Source organism: Taudactylus pleione, unplaced genomic scaffold (genome assembly GCF_031769625.1).
Source record: "Taudactylus pleione unplaced genomic scaffold, aTauple2 ptg000145l, whole genome shotgun sequence".
NCBI classification, from domain to species: Eukaryota; Metazoa; Chordata; class Amphibia; order Anura; family Myobatrachidae; genus Taudactylus; species Taudactylus pleione.
The window spans coordinates 3,905,732-3,925,584 of NW_028284547.1; the positions used below are offsets into that span (position 1 = coordinate 3,905,732).

General features: G+C 50.7%; 1 pseudogene across 1 annotated transcript in view; it reads left to right on the forward strand.

Annotated features, from left to right (window-relative positions):
* The first annotated feature begins 5,959 nt into the window (after nt 1-5,959).
* LOC148522636 (uncharacterized) overlaps nt 5,960-19,853 on the forward strand; it is a 764,886-nt pseudogene continuing 750,992 nt past the window's right edge. Inside the window, exons 1-2 of the transcript XR_015878527.1 lie at nt 5,960-6,141; nt 8,526-8,649. The product of XR_015878527.1 is annotated as an uncharacterized LOC148522636 (transcript). The remainder of the gene's footprint in view (nt 6,142-8,525; nt 8,650-19,853) is intronic.

Sequence of the window (19,853 nt, forward strand, 5' to 3'; positions counted from 1 at the left end):
CCGAAATGTTTATGATATAACATGGTATATAAGAAGGCTGTGATTCACTAATAAATCAGTTAGTGAGGAGAGACTGAGGCTGAGCCAGTGACGGCAGATGCAGCCCAATTCTCTGCACCTACTGTCTGAGATCTGCTGCTAAATTAAAAACTGCAGATAAAATGGAGGGAGGTGTCTGAAGGGGTTAGGGTGACAGACCAATATTTGTTATATAGGGTTCTATTTATTAACATTATTTTTACTAAAATAAAGTGAAAAAGGGTGTTTTCACACCCTTTTCACATTATTTTAGTTTCACCTGTAGTTACTATAGGGCAATTGGAGTAGAATTAGTAAAATTCTACTCCAACCCCCAGTATCACTTATTTTTAGTAAAGCAGATCGCATTTCCCATAATTGTAATGGGAAATGTGATCCGACCTAAGTTACTAAAAATAAATTGTAAAAAAATACTGGGGGAAGCCCTGTGATAATAACGCCACCTGGAGGTGGCGTTTTCCAGGGTCTCCCCCGGTTACCGGGCTCCCACTCTGCTCTAACGGGGAGAGCAGAGGCGGGAGCCGGGACCAGTAATCAGCTATGTGGTCTAAGCAGACCGAAAGCTGATTGCTGTACAAAAAAGAAAAAAAAAAATGAAACATTTTTTTTTTTCCTTACCTGAATCCAGGGACCGGTGATCGGGCCTCCGGTGATGGCTTCTCTCCGGTCAGCTGTACTCCCATAGTACACTGGGGCCCGGTCATCAGGTGATCTGGCCCCAGTGCAGTATGGGAGATCACCTGATTGGGAAGCCCGGAGAAGATCACCGGAGGCCAGGAGAATGCAGGTAAGTGTAATGAAGGGGGGGGGGGTCGCGGGGGTCCGCAATCGCGGGGGATGGGGCTTAGCGTCGGTGGGGGGTAGTAGCGGTGGTCGGTCGGCGCATGCGTGGCCTCTTAGTCGCGGTATTTTTTCCGAAAATACCGCGACTAGAGTGCGGATGGGATCCGCAGGGACAGAGCTTTATCGCAAGCTCTGTCCCTGCAAGGGATTTATAGTAAATCCCTGTGATATTGCCTGAATTCGCAATGCGAATTCACTCGGTAATATCACACTACAATCCGCATTCAATATGCGGATTGTAGTAAATAGAGCCCATAGTCCTTACCTGATGATATTTAGATTTTTTTGTTCTAAAGATGTTGTTGACCGGGATCTTATTGAAAGATGTAATCCAAAATTTATACCAGTAGTAGTTATCCCAGCCAATTAAATAAAGCAGGAACTACTCAGAGAGTATCAATGTACGACAAAATGTCTCCACAAAATGGCTGCCAGTAGCTGGGCATCCTTTCTATAGGGCTGTGACCTGCACTGTGACATCACAATGCAGCAGCTAGAGATGGCAATGTAACTTGGTGCAGGGAGAGGGCAGTCACACTCTACACCTGCTATAGCTATTTTTCTCCTGTGGCTCTCTATGCCATCCCTGCCCTATAAACAATGGATGTTAAGAGTCGCTAGCACGAGGGCCTGCTCTAGGGTAACCTTCATCTTTGTGGAGGCCTGTTCACACTCTGGGGTGGAATAGTCCATCTCTCACATGCCTCTTGATTGATACGTCAGTAAGGGATGTGGCTGTGTATCTGTATTAAAGCACAAATTTGCTGTAGGAAGGCTTCTGACATTCCGGGAGGAGATCTTCATCCCAAAGGGCATGGTTGTCAATTCAAACATCCCAAATGGGGTATGGATGGCTAAATGCTTCTGTGCTTCCCTGGTAATAGGTAAATATCTCTCAATATTCCTGTTTTAACATCCACGGTGGACACATAAAGGACTCCACCCTGTCTGACCAATAACTCATCAATGGGAGGCATAGTGCAGACATCTATCACAGTCCGGTACTTATTGGGTGACTGCTACTGTACCTGAGACCCAGGGATTATGGGAGAACTATTACTTCTATTAGCAGTATCTTCACTTTCTTCATTCCCATTAAAGTACAGGAACTCATCCTTGTAGACAGCTTGCCTGACAGGATTTATCTCCCCAGTATTTAAACGATGGGACATGACATGAGTGCATCCAGGTTTGCAGGTCATTTGGGACTGTTGTTCTTCAGTTCCTCCCTGAACTGTCCATACTGGGGCTGTGAAGACTTCTTTCCTCTTTAGACCACCTCTGCCCACAGGTTGTTCTTGGTGATCTGTGGCAAGTCAGAGTGGGTCTGTCTTGGGATCCTTCATGTACAGGCAGCATATTGCCAGTGCCCCTGCCCAGTCAATGTGGTCAATCCTACACATTTTACCCTTAGTATCTAGGGCTCTGGTATAATTGGCTTCTCCATGGTGCTACACAGTGTAAGGGCCTTCCCAAGTGACCGGCATGATGGTGGTTTTGTGTCTTTTTTAATCCCTGAGTGCTGCCGATTGTGTGACATATATATATATATATATATATATATACACATACAGTCAGGTCCATAAATAGTCTTTCTTTTTAAGAATGTTCCAAACAGTTGATTTGGCCACACCTAATGTTTTTGCTATCTCTCTGATGGGTTTGTTTTGATTTTTCAGCCTAATGATGACTTGCTTCACTGATAGTGACAGCTCTTTGAATCTCATATTGAGAGTCGACAGCAACTGATTCCAAATGCAAATGTCACACCTAGAATCAACTCCAGACCTTTTACCTGCTTAATTGATAATGAAATAACGAGGGAATAGCCCACACCTGTCCATGAAATAGTCCCATTACTTTTGGCCCCTTAAAAAGGGGGAGGCACATATAGAAGCTGTTGTAATTCCTACACCGTTCACCTGATTTGGATGTAATTACCCTCAAATTAAATCTGAAAGTCTGCAGTTAAAGCACATCTTGTTTGTTTCATTTCAAAGCCATTGTGGTGGTGAATAGAGGACAAAATATGAAAATTCTGTCAATGTCCCAATATTTATGGACCTGACTGTATATATATATATATATATATATATATATATATATAATATATATACACAAGAAGTCATATGGGCTGGCACTCCACATTCAAGCAATGCATAAATTTGGCCCAGGTGCCATCCAAAAGTGCTACAAGGAGCAATGTATTCAAAGACAAATGGTAGGCGGCACTCACGGGACTTTTCAGAAAAGAATCAAACTGACAACTGGTTTGACACAGTTGTCAGTTTGATTCTTTTCTGAAAAGTCCCGTGAGTGCCGCCTACCATTTGTCTTTATATATATATACACACACATCTATCTATCCACAAACACACACACTGTGCTGGCAACAGAAATCTTGGGGCCCAGAACACTGATGTCTCTGGGGGCCCCACCTTCTCACCACCACCCCCGATCCCACACATCCCTCCTCTGCATGTGTGATATGTGAAACATGATATGTTAACTGAAAGATATGCCAGACTTTAAATAAAGTAAAAATACACTATGACTTACTTCCTACAACATTAGTGATTGTCTGTCACTGTCAGCCGGCTGAGCCGCTCAGCTGTGAGCAGTCAGCGGCACAGCATCATGTGTGTGAGTGACAGACTGTTACTCACACAGAAATAGTCTCCAAGGCCGAGCGGCGTGGCGGGCAGGCTGAGACTGAGTCAGTGAGTATACTGGGATCCGTCAAGGCTGGCGCCATCTTAGGAGCAGCGGAGCAGACTGCTGATGGTGGTGACTGGTCGGACTCAAGAGTGAGACAGTTCAAGTTGCAGAGTTGTCTTGTCCTGTTTTTAGTGGAGAGCTGCCTGTGTGAGTCGTGGAGCATATCATGTAGGGGGGGCTGGAGCCTGGTGGGAGCCTGCTCTGCTTCTGACAGTGTGGCTTATTATTATTGGGGGGCATAGGCAAACGCAGGGGTGGTTCCGTCTGCCTGGAAACCCCCCACCCCATGACCACAATAGAAATAGTAATATAATAGAATTTTACAAGTGCTGCATGTTAATTTCAGTATCACAAATTAAATTATCACTACCTGTGGATCTTTTAACATATATCTGCTAGTAAGAAATAACCTGTGCATCAACTAGGAGATCTGGAAAACATTCACTATTAGGGATGTGCTGCTATAGAGACCAATATGTACATATATGTCCAGGGCAGTGCTAGGTTCTTCTGCTGCTCCCAGGCTCCCGGACTTGCTCTAATACTCTGGAATGGTGCCCACATCTTAAATAAAAGCATTCAGCTTAGGCAGGATGGTCCTACTGCCGCATCTAACGGCTTACTGTGATCGCTGGTCCTGTATGTGCTGGAATTATAACACACAATACACTTTGTAAGACGCATATTAAAGCTGGTTAAGTGCTAATTTTACCCTCTTCATGGACTGGTCACACTTTCTCTAATATCAAGGATTTGGAAACCCCCGTCTAGAAATCCTGCGTTTGCCACTGGGGGGTCTGGTGCACATGTGGGGATGAGGAAAGCCTGCTCTGCAGGGCATATTATTATTAGGGGGTCCCAGGGGTCTGTGGGGTTTGGGGGGGTGTTTGCTCTGTGGGGCTTATTGTTGGGGGAGGGCAGGTGGGATCTGTTGCACATATGGGGCTAGGGAGAGCCTGCTCTTGAAGGGCTTATTATTGTTTGCTTCTTTTTTTCAGTATTTCTTGTAAACGGGAGGGGCAAAATTGTAAATGGGAGGAGTTATAAAGAGGGGAGGAGTTAGTATTAATTCTTAAACCGCCCCCCCCTCCCTAAAAGTAAAGTCTAGATCCGCCACTGGTCAGGGGTAGGTGGCACAGTGTCTGCCTGACGGGCTGGGAAGACGTGCGGCGATGTAACCTATGATGTCATGCCCCACGCATTGCTCACTGAAAGGTCGTCCCCAGCCCACGCCGCAGCTGAGCCACCTGGAAGAGCCCAGCGCTGCCCGAGCCAGGCTACAAGGGAGGAAAAGCTGGGCATGGGCAGCGGCTATGGGTCCCGGCCCTGTTTTGTGCCGTCCGGTCCTCTGGGCACCTCTGGAGCCAGTAGTCTCCCACCTTTCTCTGTGCCTGTCAATGAACAGCAGGGGGGGGTGTGAGGGACAAGCTGTGGCTGAGCAGGAGGGGGCATGTGGGGGGAGAATGTGATGGGGGGGCTATGAGGGGGTGTGTGAGGGACTGGCTGTGGCTGAGCAGGAGGGGGCGTGTGGGGGGTGAATGTGATGGGGGGCTATGAGGGGGTGTGAGGGACAAGCTGTGGCTGAGCAGGAGGGGGCATGTGGGGGGAGAATGTGATGGGGGGCTATGAGGGGGTGTGTGAGGGACAGGCTGTGGCTGAGCAGGAGGGGGCATGTGGGGGGAGAATGTGATGGGGGGCTATGAGGGGGTGTGTAACGGACAGGCTGTGGCTGAGCAGGAGGGGGCATGTGGGGGGAGAAAGTGATGGGGGGCTATGAGGGGGTGTGTAACGGACAGGCTGTGGCTGAGCAGGAGGGGGCATGTGGGGGGAGAAAGTGATGGGGGGCTATGAGGGTGTGTGTGAGGGACAGGCTGTGGCTGAGCAGGAGGGGGCATGTGGGGGGAGAATGTGATGGGGGGCTATGAGGGGGTGTGTGAGGGACAGGCTGTGGCTGAGCAGGAGGGGGCATGTGGGGGGAGAATGTGATGGGGGGCAATGAGGAGGTGTGTGAGGGACAGGCTGTGGCTGAGCAAGGAGAGGGCATGTGGGGGGAGAATGTGATGGGGCGCTATTAGGGGGTGTGTGAGGGACAAGCTGATGTGTTCAGGCCATCAGGTATAACACTACAAAAAGAATGTACCTTTCTTTTTACAGTTATACAGCGGTCACATGATTCCAGGCCACGCGTTCCCGCGCTCTCTCATTCTATCTCCCTCCACATCAGTGATCCCGCCCAGTCTCCTCCCCATTCCGTGTCCCCGCCCAGTCCCCACCTCCGTGTTCCTATCCATCTCATCCTCTTTCGCTATGTCCCCGCCCAGACTCCTCCCCCTTTCCTGTGTTCCCGCCAGGTCTCCTCCCTTCTCTGTAGGTCCCGGTTAGACGATCTCGGACACAACGTGGTAGTCGTGGTAGCGGCGGCGGGACGCGGGAGAGGCGGTGACGGTGAGGAAGTGAAGGGGATCTAGCTGTAACCGTTGGGTGAGCCCTGTGGCCGGTGTATCTGAGACATCACAGAGCCGACTGTAGCCGCCATACATGGTGTGTGTGCCCGGCTTCCCGCACATGGATATGGGGGGATGTGCGGCTGCCGCTGGGTGATAATAACATAGTGCACGTTATACATATACAGTCACCCAGCTGTTACCATCTATCATGCTGTACATGTGGCTTCTGTATAAGAGTGTGTATAGCAGTGTATATGCCGGATTGTTAATTACACATGCTGCAATGCACAGGATTTATGCAGTGTACAGTCCTGCTGGTGGAGGTGGCTTTAGTTCCCATGCTATCCCTATCACTGCGCTATACAGGCATTATATGAATGTGCTGGCTCCGCTGTCAGTGCTATATAACTGGGGGGGATGTATGTGCAGTATATGAATGAACTGATTGGTACATACTCAGATGAGTCCTGTCACATATATTTTACTGTATCACATTTGATGGTAACCTGGGTTGCCTGTAACTACACCCTGTACGTGCGGCTCCCTGTCCTCTGAATGGGATGTAGTTTATAAACCGGCGGATTAAATGCCGCCGGTCTATATCCGGACAGCAGAAGCCCGACAAGGGATTTTAGATAGGCGTCGGTATTTCAAGGGCCTATCTTAATCCCGATGCTGGACCGATTGAGGTAAGTCCAGCCGTCCTTAGAACTTAGCCACGGGGAAGGGGTGGTGGGAGGGGACATTACTACGGGTGTATCCTCATAGGTGTAGCCTCACTACGCCATGCAGCGTGACTGAGACGCCCCATTAGCATGAGACTATACTGGCCCCATGTCATTTCTGCGTCTTTTTTTTTTTTGCCGGGAAATGCATGTAAGTCGTTAATGCGGCCAGGACTGACTGTGCTGATTAATCCGATATGTAATGCTTGTATATCTGTGTGCAACTGAGTCTGTAGATGTAGCACAAAGGAACTTGCAATGAAAAAAAGCTGCGGCCGCCACATTGTAGCAATTTGTATACAGATTCAGAGACGCAGTCACACGCAGATATACAAGTGCCTCATATCACGTTTAATCAGAGTCTGTTGGCGCATCCTAGTCACATCACATTGCAACTTGCACACATTTACTGCTGAAAAAATAGGCACCTGGTGCTAGCAGTGTCTCATGGGACTTTTCACCGTTAGGGGAGAGCTTGGGGGAAGCCCAGCACTTCCCATAAGTGCTGGGCACACCCCAAGTGTAATTAAATGTGTGGGAGGGGGTGTCACCTGTGAGGGTTATATAGTGCTGGGAACTTTAAGAAGAGACCTGTGAGGACTATACAGTGCTGCACACATGAACAGGAGACCTGTGAGGACTATACAGTGCTGCACACATGAACAGGAGACCTGTGAGGGTTATATAGTGCTGCACACATGTAGAGGAGACCTGTGTGGGTATTATATAGTGCTACACACATGAACAGGAGACCTGTGAGGGCTATATAGTGCTGCACACATGAAGAGGAGACCTGTGAGGGTAATATAGTGCTGGACACATGAGGAAGAGACCTGTGAGGGTAATATAGTGCTGGACACATGAAGAGGAGACCTGTGAGGGCTATATAGTCCTGCACACATGAATATAACCTGTGAGGGTCATAGGGTGCTTGATCTATTTTTTTAGTGACTTGGGCCAGCCGCTGGCACCAGTAGACAATGATACATCGTGCCCCTTGACATCTTTATCCAGACCAGCCCTCAGTGAGTGCTGTCCTCTACTGCCCGTTGCCTGCTGCACTATTAGACTGGACAGAGGCATGAAGGAGGGGGGGTGTTCTTTCTGCCAAGCAGGTGGCTGGCTCAGAGTATTTTCATTTGCACCTGTGTGATGTCATGATATCGCGCTGCGCCATGCTACGAAGAGGAGTATACAGATCTCAGGATAGGTAAATATTGCCCTCTGCTGGGGACACAGGCATGGGGATCCAGTTAATATCCCAGCAAAGGGAATGCTGGCACTTAGAATACTTGTCAGAATCCTGGCGCCTGCGTCCCATAGGTAAGTAGAAGGGGGAGGGTTAGGCACAATGGAGGGAGAGTTAGGTTAAGGGTGCGGGGAGGGGGAGATTACATTTAGGCAATGGGGGGAGGATTAGGTTTAGGCACCGGAGAGGTGGAGGATTAGGATACCTACCTACAGGTGTCGGTTATCTTAACCCTGCTGGGATTTTGACCGTCGGGATGCCGGACCCAACCCCGGGAATGGGTTCGGATACACAGATTAGATGGCGTTGTGCGACGCAGAGGAGATGGCGCTGGAGAAACACACTACTGATACAAATGGTACCAAATTAGCAAATCTATTTTATTAATATAAATTGTTTTAGATCAGGAAAGCTCACATTGTGTCCTGCCCCAACACTTCTGTTATGTATGATCTGGTGGATCCTCTGTTGCATGATGATGACATTGGCTTTATTCCTACGCAGACGTGTGATGTTCTACATGAATCGTGTGATGTTCTACATGAATAGTGATCACTGACTCCAGTCACTGCCTGTCCAGGGAGGATCAATGTCTTCAGAGGTTCCCCGTTGCAGAGAAATCGTATAGGTAAGCAAATACTCATTCACAGGGGACACATAAGGGCAAAAAGACAAAACATGGGGCATCCACGTGACAAGGGGAATATCTTTACTAGATATCCAGTTTTACTATTAATAACCCGCAGAGACAGAGGTTCCGAAAGGAATCTGTCCCTGGGATGTGTAATAAGTGAATTGCGATCACATCACTTCTCCGGGAGCTGGTGCCGTCCTGTGCACGCGTGGCCTGGTGACCACGCATGTGCGACAGCAATTGCCTCTCCTGGTAAATTATGCGCAATGTTGCCCATAGGCTACAGCGGCTAAAGGCATCCTGCCAAGGCCAAACTCCGGCATCTGTTAGATCTGACAGCTTTGCAGGGCCATGGCTGCTGTCAGTAATAGATAGCTGCTGCGGTCCCTCCTTCATACATTCAGGCGATCCTTAATATTTGTGGGTGTGCCACAAATAATATTGGATAAAACACTTGTTTGAAGGAACTTTTATGGAAAAAAATAAATAAATAACTGTTGGGTGGGAGACAAATGAGTAAGAGGACCCAGATTTAATAGAACACATTTTTCTTTTTTAAGTGACCTAACATTTTAGTCTCAGCTGGTGGCAGGGGGGTGATAAACCTCTAAAATGCATTTCCCTCTATCAAAGTCCCTACAGCTCTGTGCCCTAGCCGCCACCATGACCGCATATATAGTGTGTGTGTGCGCATGTGGTATTCATCCCTGTCCTAGTGATGTTTTGCTTTGCTCTTAAACCTCTTTAATATTCTTTCCCGTGTGTGTACAGTGTTCTCCCCAGAATTTTTTTTCCAGCCGGGTGGGGACCTTCGCAATAATAAAATGTTTTAAAATGATGGGCACTCGCGCCCTGCGGCATAAACAATAGGTTTTGTGAATTTTCAGATCATGTCTAAGCAGCCTTAGTGGGACATGTGACACCGTAAGTTGTTTTTTTTTTTTTTTTTTGTCTATGGAATTTCATAGCATTTTAAAAATGTATTAACTGATAGTTTGGATGAACAAACCGGGCCACCTGCAGGGCAACAAAATGGTACATTCGCACAAGTGGAAGAGGGGACAGCACACAGGAGGTGGTTTGCGAAGTGCAGAGTGCGAGACGGCTGTAGGCGTGCGGGCGGAGCGGTGGTGCAGAGCAGTGGCAGCGGTGCAGTACAATGCGGGCAACAGAGGGCTCACTGGTAGTGCGCATGCACCTGAGAAAATAAAAACAATAAGTCACAGATGCACGAATGCAGCAGTGAGATCCAACTACGCATCTGTTAAAAATTGAATGTGTAAAATAAAAAAAGACCTCCCCCCCCCCCCCCCCACACAAAAAAACAACCAGCACCGGGCTTTTAACTGCCAGTCCTGGTTGTGTTTAAATACAGGGGAAAAATGACGTAGGGGTCCCCTGTACTTAAGCACAACCAGCACCGGGCTAGTCAGAACTAGCCTTGGTTGCCAAAATATGGGGGACATATGTAAGGGTTCAGCGCAACCAGCACTGGGATCCGAGCCGGCCCTGGTTCTCCAAATACAGGGGCAAAAAATTAGTAGTAGCGTACCCCCGTATTTACGAGAAACAGCAACGGACCCTTTCTAGTGGGGGCTGATGCCACAGCCAGGGGAGCCCTTTCACCTGGCCCCCCAGCCAAAGCATCATCCCTGGCCGCTAGTCAGCCCAGGCTGGGGATTCCTGGGGTGCTGGGGATCATCCATAATACCCCCCCCCCCCCCCCCCAAAAAAAAAACCAAACAAACAACAAAAAAAAACGGTCCCCCTCTCCAGGGCACCCCAGGCCCAGGCTGATAGGCCAGAGCTATCCCCAGCACCCCTGGGCAGTGGGTGCCGGGTTGATTATGTAAAGTGTGGTGCAAGTAAAGTTTGAATATTGGCTTTTGCTGTGGAACTACAGTTCCCAGCAAGCCTCCCTCGCATGCTGGTTCTTGGAGAACCACAAGTATCAACATGCGGGGCATTACGGGCCTGCTGGTACCTGTAGTTCCACAGCAAAAGCAATATTAAAAAAACCACAACACACCGTAGAAAAATAACATTTTATTAAAACGTACATGCGCACACACTATCTCACATACTCACCTATGTATCCCTGTAGCCAATCTGTCCAATGGAGCACCTGTAAATATGGGGAAAAAAAAGCATGCCCCGCTCCCCAGAGCCAACAACCAGCACCAGGCTTTGAAGACCCAGTACTGGTTGTGCTAAATACAGGGGACAAATTACGTAGCGGTCCCCAGTATTCAGCGCAACCAGTACTGGGCCGATCCTGATTCTGGAAATACGGGAATAAAATGCGTAGGGTTCCCCTGTATTTACCAGAACCAGCACCGGACTCTTTCTAGTGGGGGGGGTGATGTCACAGCCCCCCCATCCGCAGCATCACCCCTGATCGTTAGCCCAGGCCGGGGAGCTGGGGGCCCCCCCCTTCCCCAATAAAAGGGTCCTCCTCTCCTGGGTGCTGGGTGCCAGGTTGATTGTGTTGTGTGGTGCATATGAAAATTGTCTTTTGCAGCAGTAGTACTACAGGTCCCAGCAGGCATCCTCGCACACTGGCACTTGGAGAACCACAAGTACCAGCAGACGGGGTACTAAGGGCCTGCTGGTACCTATAGTACCCATGCAAAAGAAATATTCAAATAAAACAAACAGACACCGCTTTTTAAATATTTGATTTAGCAGCACTTTCACCTGGGGGGCGGCAGCCTTTAAGCTCTTCTCTGCTGCCTCCCGGCTGATGACTAACTGGACGGCACCTTGCGCTGGCTGTATTTAAGCCATTCGAGGGGGCAGGGCAATGACGTCAAGAGCCGTGATTGGCTCACGGCGGCCATCTTTGAATTTCAATAATGGCGCTGAGGTGCCATTTTTGAAAAGGGCACGCTCGGTTCTCACCATTGAAGTCAATGGTGAGAACAGCTCATTGGCTGAGAGGCGGAAGGCTCGCCTCTCAGCCAATGGGCACTCCGCACTGTGATTTCTGAACTGAAATGCCGGGAGAAGCTCTCATTCGGGTAGTAGTGTCCTTAGAGGTCACTGTTAATGTTCGTGGGTCCGGGTATTTTGCATTTGTTTTTTTTTTTTTGCCAAGACCCTGGATTGCCTGGAGAGGACAGAGCCACACATAGGAGGAGGTGAGTATGGATTTTTTATTACAGGTACTCCATTGGATTACCTACTGGAGAAGAGGACAGATTGACTTCAGGGATACATTGGTGAGTATGTGAGATAGTGTGAGTACATGCGTGTGTACATGTATGTTTTAATAAAATTGTACTTTTCTACGGTGTGTGTGTTGTGTTTTTTTTTTATTTTAAATATTGCTTCTGCTGTGGAACTACAGTGATAACGCCGTAACATGTGACCGTACATATTCCTTCAGCAATTCACGAATATATGCATGCTTATGTCTTTCATTATTATTTTCAGTGCAATTAAGAGTATATAGAGATGATTTAGAGTATATATTAGTTGTAAGTTGCAGAGGACAGCATTTGTTGAATGGCCTCAGGCCTAGAGATGAAGCCTACCCTCTCTAAAGTAGGCAGGTGTGTGTCTGAAGCAGCAGTTATTATTGTTCAATATGTATAATTTAAAGGTATATTAAATGATGTAGTGTTTAGGTTTATATAGATGTTAACTAAAGAAACTACTGATGGAAACCATTTTTAGCAAGACAGAATAATGGGTTAGTTTAATATGAACAAACTAGGAGACAGTAGGTCTGTATAATTAATTTGCTTTTAAGTAAAACATTGTCATTTACTTTAGAGTTGGTATTGGTGTGAATTATTTAATTTCTTATAATAAGTAAGGTTTATAAATACTATCCAAAACACATTGCGTTATCAACAGTTACCAGCAGGCCCGTAATTCCCCGCATGCTGATACTTGTGGTTCTCCAAGTGCCAGCATGCGGGGGAGGCTTGCTGGGAACTGTAGTACCACAGCAAAAGCCAATATTTTTAAATTTACTTGCACAACACTACACCATCAACCCGGCACCCACTGCCCAGGGGTGCTGGGGATAGCCCCGGGCTATCTGCCTGGGGTGCCCTGGAGAGGGGGACCCCTTTTTTGGGAGGGTGGGGTCCCCAGCTCCCCAGGGATCCCCAGCCTGGGCTGACTAGCGGTCAGGGGTGATGCTTCGACTGGGGGACCGGGTGAAAGGGCTCCCTGGCTGTGGCGTCACCCCCCTGCTAGATGGAGCCCGGTGCTGTTTCTGGTTCCGGCCGCAGCTGACGCCCGCTTGTCCCCTACCTCCTCTCCCCCGCATCCCGGCCGCAGCAAACGCAGGCTTCCTTCCCCCCCCGGACCCGGCCCCCGCTACCTCCCGCAAACGACGCCCATCTTGGTACACCTAAGTGAAGCCACAGTGATTACACATGCTGAAGGCTCCTACTGCGGCTGCACAACAAGTTAAAAAGTCAACTATTTACTGTTGTACCTGTGTTTTCCACACTACTCCACATACCAACCCCTCCCCCATTTCCCTCTATACGTCCAGTCACATGTACTGCCCTGTTTTATGTTGTCCAACTGTAAACACACACATAGCCGGCTGCTACAGTTGTATTGTTTATCTAACATACTCCACTGTGATAACACCATTTCTATACTGTATGTTAAATTCTATAGTAACATTAATATAGAATATTCAAACTTTAAGACATTTTGTATCAATAGCTCATTTATTTAAACCTATTCATTATAGGTTTGAGCGCAAAGGTATACCAAATATTCACAAACGAGCATATAAGTTGAGGGTGGTTACCTTCAATACCTTCAGCAGCTCCCGCAGCCAGAATAATTGGTTCTAGAAGCGCTTATGGACAAACACTCCGAGTTATGTCCGCTCGCAAGTGGGTTGATAGTCTGCACTGCGCATGCGCACGACGGAGGGAGCTCCGTCGTGCGCAAGACGCGACGAGCGAAGGACTTTCCTTCGCTCGTAGTGTCTCTTCAAAGTGGGCGTGCTGTCGATGGTGACTGACAGCACGCCCCCTTTGTTGGGCGTGCCTGCCAGACGGAGGCGTTCCCAAGGGAACGCCTACCGTCTGAAGCCGAGCCCACTGACATCACTAGTGATGTCAGTGGGAGTGATTTGGGCTCTGATAGAGCCAAAATCACTCCTGGCCTTGCGGTTGAAAACCTCAACCGCAGGCTGTTGCTCGCAGTGGCGATGGTCAAGACCATCGCGACCATCAACCTGCACGCTCGTATATGCTGTGGGTGGTGACCCACAGCTATACGAGCGTCCAGGAGGACGCTCCATTTTAATGGAGGACGGCCCTGATTCAGAGCGAGCGCTCTGCTCAGAGCGTCCGGCTCTGAATCAGGGCCCATGTCTCTTACATAGGATATTTCTATTTATCCTACAAAAGCCTGGTATCTCTTATGACATTGATCACGGTTTCTTCTCAGGGTTGCAACTAGGGGTGGTGGGGGGCTGGGGCTAGGCGGCACGTGCCCCCCACCTGCAGCCCTTGTGTGACAGCGGCGCAGTCATTTTTATCATAATGTGGTGCTGGTCGTGAACTAATCAGCAGCGGCTGCTCCACGTGCTCAGATTGGCTCGCGATCGGCACCACGTTAAAATGATGGAGGTGGGCGTTGGCGCTGTACTTCTCTCAAGGAAGGGCTACTGGAGGCTACCCACATGGTGGGCGGCTTCAAATGTACACCTGCTGGACTGCAGTCGGAGAAGGGATGAGGTGAGCGACTGCGGGGTGGGGGCCATAATGGTGTAAGGGACATTAGTGTGTGTGTGTGTGGTGTAAGGGGGGGTATTAGTGTACTTGACATAATAGAGTGGGTGCCAAATAATTGCCTTGCACCGGGTGACTGCGTACACACCTATAGCTATATCTGTCCAATCTGGTCCATAATTCAGTGTTTGGGAGCAAAAATCTATTGTTATTGTTTCCCCAACATTGCCAGATTTTCCTTCTGATAAGGGGTGTTTCTACTTCAGGGTCCATAGGGGGTCCACAGGGTTGACCTTGGGGTATAGCTGGATCTGGATCCACGGGCACCACGCAGTTAAAGCTTTGCTGCTCCCAGGATGCACTTGGGTCCGTCCTCCTCTATACCCCGCCCCGGCCACAGGCACCTCAGTTTTAGTTGGTGCCCGGCCGGAGTCGGGTCACCCTGTCGCAGTGGGGCTGCAGGAGCAGCCCCTAAGCTTTATTTTAAAAGAGAAATTTTTTATTTATTTTTTTTCTTCTTTTTTTACACTGTTAGAGCGGCAGCATCAGACTGTCCTTTAGGACGTCCACGCTGCCGCTCCTTCTCCCCGCTGGCGCCGCGACGCCAGTACAGCTCTGGGGATCGCGGCGGGACCCCAGAGCCTGTACTAGCCGGGCTCTGGGGACTCCCTTGACTGCTGCCGGACGCGACGGGGATCAGGTAAGCCGCGGGTCGCCGCGTGCGGCGGCCCGCGGATACTTCAATGCAGTCAGGAGCCTCCGGTCTCTGGGGACAGACCGGAGGCGCTAGCGGCGGCGGCGGGCTCCCCCTCAATTGAGGAATACCCCGCGTGTCCGCTAGACCACCAGGGTATCAGGCTGGTAGCGGGACCGGCAACCCGGGGGTTAATTGCTAGCCAGGGGAGGCAGCCTTCCCTGTCTAGCGGCTCCTCCCCTCAGCTCAGCGCGCCTTTCAACTAGGAGTCTGGCGTCGCTGAGCTGCTCTTATCTCTCGGCCACTCCTCCTCTGAGGTCTCCGGCGGCCATCTTTACTGGCACATCGCAGACTCCCAGGCGGTATCAAGTGGACCGGTCCCCCTGTGTACCTCTCCCCGGCTAAAGGACAGTGTACACATCGCTATAGCCCTCCCAGACACTGAATCTGGGCGGTTGATTGTAGCGGAAGGTGCAGTGAGTACTAACTTTTCTGCATTGTATGTGACTATTGCTAGTGCTGCCTGTCTGTGACTTATTCTCCTTACTGTCAGCTTATAACTATCCCTTTCCTTCTCCTACGGCCCGGCAGGTGTGTGGGGGAAGGGCGTTTTTCTGAGACCCTCACATATATAAAACACGTATTTGTGGGGTCAGTCACATACTGTTGTGTGCTACACAGTACCATATCTGGGCTGTTGTTTCGCATACTGGTGAGTGCGCGGGTGTTAAAACCGTAATTCCTCTGGTGATACCTATTTCTTGTGTATTTACGGTATCATGTCGGATGAGGAGACTGAGCGCTCTGTGGCTCCTGTGTTATTTTCCTGCAGACGCTGTGCTGCTGGAGTTGATGGGGAGGACTTATCTCAGGATGGTCTGTGCGGGCGGTGCCAGCTGGTACCGGGCCCCTCCAACCCCCCTGTATCACAGGACCCTCCTTGGGCGATGTTTTCACAGGTGCTGGCGTCTATTGCGGACCGGTTATCGGTCCCATCAGCGGTCCCTTCTAGGGCGTTACCGCAGCCCACCATCCCCCATTCCCCGAGGGTTCCACAAATGTTGCGGTCTTCCCCCGGGGCCCAGACTGTGGGTCCTTACTCGGGACTGCCTGTGTATGTGCAGTCTTCCCCAGGGACGTGTCAGTCTGTAGTGCCTTTGCAGAGTGTTGCTCCGACGGCTCCTCCGCCTTGGGTGGATGTTCTATCCAGCTCCGTACAGAGTCTGGCGGCTTCATCCTCGGCGTTTCAGTCTATGTTGCAAGGTGATGTGCCACCAAGGGTGTCTAAACGTCCGGTTGTGAGTTCACTAGCTGCGCAGTTGTCGGACTCTGAAGTGTCCTCAGATGATGGAGAAATCCATGAGGACTCTGACTCTGATGTCATGGGGCAGGAGGTGGAAGCTAAGTCCTCCATTAATGTTCCAGCCTTAGTTAGGGCGGTGCGGGCTATCCTACATGTTGAGGATGATGCGCCGGCTCCTAGGTCGAAGTTTCCTAATTTTAAAAAGGCCAAGGTGACCTCAACTGTGTTCCCCCTGTCTGATCAATTATCGGATCATATGGCGGCGGCCTGGCAATTACCTAGTAAGAGGTTCCATCCACAGAAAAGGTTGGCGGCGAACTATCCTTTTCCTGAAGCTCATTGCAGGAAATGGGAAACTCCGCCGGCGGTGGATTCCCACGTTACCCGCTTGATCAAAAGCGCGACGTTGCCATTGCCGTCTATCTCCTCTTTGAAGGATCCCACGGACAGGAAGGTGGAGACTTGTTTAAAGTCCATTTATTCTCTTTCCGGGGCGGTGGCTCGCCCGTCCATGGCTATCTCCTGGGTGGCTAAAGCCATTGAGGCATGGGCCAATGCCTTGGAGGATACCTTTCCTGATGAGGCTCCGGATATCCAGAGAGCGTTAGTGGGACAGATGCGGGATGCAGCTTCCTATATTGGGGAAGCGTCTTTGGATGCCAGCCTGCTCACTTCTAGGGTGTCGGCTGCAGCGGTATCTGCTCGGCGCTCCCTGTGGCTGAGGTCCTGGAGGGCTGATGCAGATTCAAAAAAGGGTCTGGAGGCCTTGCCTTTTAATGGTGATTTACTATTTGGTCCGGATTTGGACAGAATAGTGGATACTTTGGCTAAGTCCAAGTCGGCTTTTCTCCCTTCGGCCTCTGCGCCGGCTAAGGTGAGGAGCTCTGCCTTTCGGTCCTTTCGGGTTCAGGGTAAGGCCAAGGGCCAGTCCTTCCCGAGACATTCGGCGACCAAGGCCGCACCCAAGCCCAAGAAGCAGGCATGGAGTGCTCGGCGCCCTTCTTCCAAGCAGGAGGATAAGCCTGCTGCCTGATGGGACGGGCCTCTCTCTGGGGGACCCCAGAGTGGGAGGCCGACTTCTCCAATTCGCCCAGTGTTGGCACAATACCACCACGGATGCCTGGGTTCGAGAAGTAGTCTCTCAGGGGTACGCCCTGTCTTTTCGGTTCAGGCCGCCCCACCAGTTTTTCTGTACGAGTCCTTCTCTGGACAAGACCAAAGCTGGTCAGATTCAGGTAGCTATAGAATCCTTGCTACAAGCAGGGGTCATTGTTCCCGTTCCGCAGTCTCAGCGCGGGACGGGGTACTATTCTACTCTGTTTCTGGTACAGAAACCCAATGGTTCTCATCGCCCTATCCTGAATTTGAAGTCTCTGAACACATACATCAGAGTTCCCAGGTTCAGGATGGAAACGTTACGTTCCATCATTCTGGCGATGGAACCCGGGGATTATATGGTCTCCCTCGATATCCAGGACGCATATCTCCATGTACCCATAGCACCGGCACATCAGCGGTATCTGAGGTTTGCTATCCTGAACCATCACTACCAATTTCGGGCGTTGCCTTTTGGCCTTTCCACGGCTCCGAGGGTGTTCACCAAGGTGATGGCGGTTATGGCTGCCCACCTTCGGGGTCAGGGTCTACGTCTGTTGCCGTACCTGGACGATCTTCTGCTGCTGGCGAGCTCCCCGGAGGTGCTTCTTCGACATCTCCACCTGACCATTGCTTGTCTTCAAGCACACGGGTGGTTGATAAACTGGAAGAAGTCCTCCCTGATTCCATCACAGCGGATGGTTCATTTGGGAGCCCTGCTGGATTCTCGTCAGCAGCGGATTTTCCTGACTCCAGAGAAGGTCTCCTCCCTGCAGCGGCGGATACACAGTTGCCTGAGCAGTTGCCGCCTGTCGGTCCATTCAGCTATGAGAGTTCTGGGGTCCATGGTGTCGACATTCGACATGGTGGAATTTGCCCAGTTCCATTCCCGGCCCCTGCAGGGGCTGATTCTATCGGAATGGAACGGGTTACCTCACCGGATCCGCTCTCAGATGCTGGTGTTGTCCGCGGAGGTTCGGCAGTCTTTGGCTTGGTGGCTTCAGACGGTGCATCTGGTCGAGGGGCGCCCCTTTTGGATCCCGGACTGGGTCCTGCTCACGACGGATGCCAGTCTTCGGGGTTGGGGGGCAGTGACCGGCTCATTATCGCTTCAGGGTCGTTGGTCCGCGGAAGAAGCACTTCTCCCCATCAACATCCTGGAACTGCGGGCTGTGTACAGGGCCCTGCAGTCGTCCGGCCCCGCTCTTCACGGAAGGGCGGTTCAGGTGCAGTCCGACAACGCCACCACGGTGGCGTACATCAACCACCAAGGGGGAACTCGCAGTCGGGCAGCAATGTCGGAGGTGTCTCGCATTCTTGCTTGGGCGGAGTGTCATGTTCCAGCGATCTCGGCAGTCTTCATTCCCGGAGTCCTCAATTGGGAGGCGGACTTCCTCAGCCGTCACGATGTGCATCCCGGGGAATGGTCGCTTCACCCAGAGGTGTTTCAGCTACTCGTGGACAGGTGGGGGCTGCCGGAGCTGGACTTGATGGCCTCCCGTCACAATCACAAGTTGCCCGTTTACGGGTCAAGGACAAGAGACGCAGGCGCCTGTCTGGTAGACGCTCTGTCGGTGAAATGGACGTTTCACCTGGCGTATCTGTTTCCTCCGATATCCTTACTTCCTCGGGTTCTGCGGAAATTCAAGCAGGACGGCGGCACGCTCGTGCTGGTGGCTCCGGCGTGGCCCAGACGTCCTTGGTACTCCGATCTGAGGTGTCTCTCCATCGACGCTCCGTACCTTCTTCCTCAGCGTCGGGACCTGTTGTCTCAGGGGCCCTGCCTTTACCCGGATCTGGGTCGGCTGTCTTTGACGGCGTGGCTCTTGAGACAGCCGTCTTGAGGTCTAGGGGTTTCTCCAGTTCAGTGATTGGTACCATGCTTAGGGCACGCAAGCCTGCCTCCGCGCGGATTTACCACAGGGTGTGGCGCACTTATTTTCAATGGTGTGAATCCAGAAACTATGATCCGCAGGTGTTCCGGGTTTCCAGAATCTTGGAATTTCTTCAATCGGGTTTGGACCTCGGCTTACGCCTGGCCTCTCTGAAGGTTCATGTGTCTGCTTTGTCCGTGTGGTTTCAGCGACGGATTGCTACACTGCCAGATGTTTACACCTTTTTCCAAGGTGTTCTCAGGATCCAGCCTCCCTTCGTGCCTCCGGTGGCTCCGTGGGACTTGACGGTGGTACTGAGGGTCTTGCAGGGTCCTCCTTTTGAGCCGCTTGAGTCGGTGGAGCTCAAGTGGCTGACGTTTAAGACCATTTTTCTCCTGGCAATTGCTTCGGCCAGGAGGGTTTCAGAATTGGGGGCGCTTTCCTGTCGCCCTCCTTTTCTGATTTTTCACCAGGACAGGGCAGTGCTCCGCACGCGTCCTGAGTTTTTGCCCAAAGTG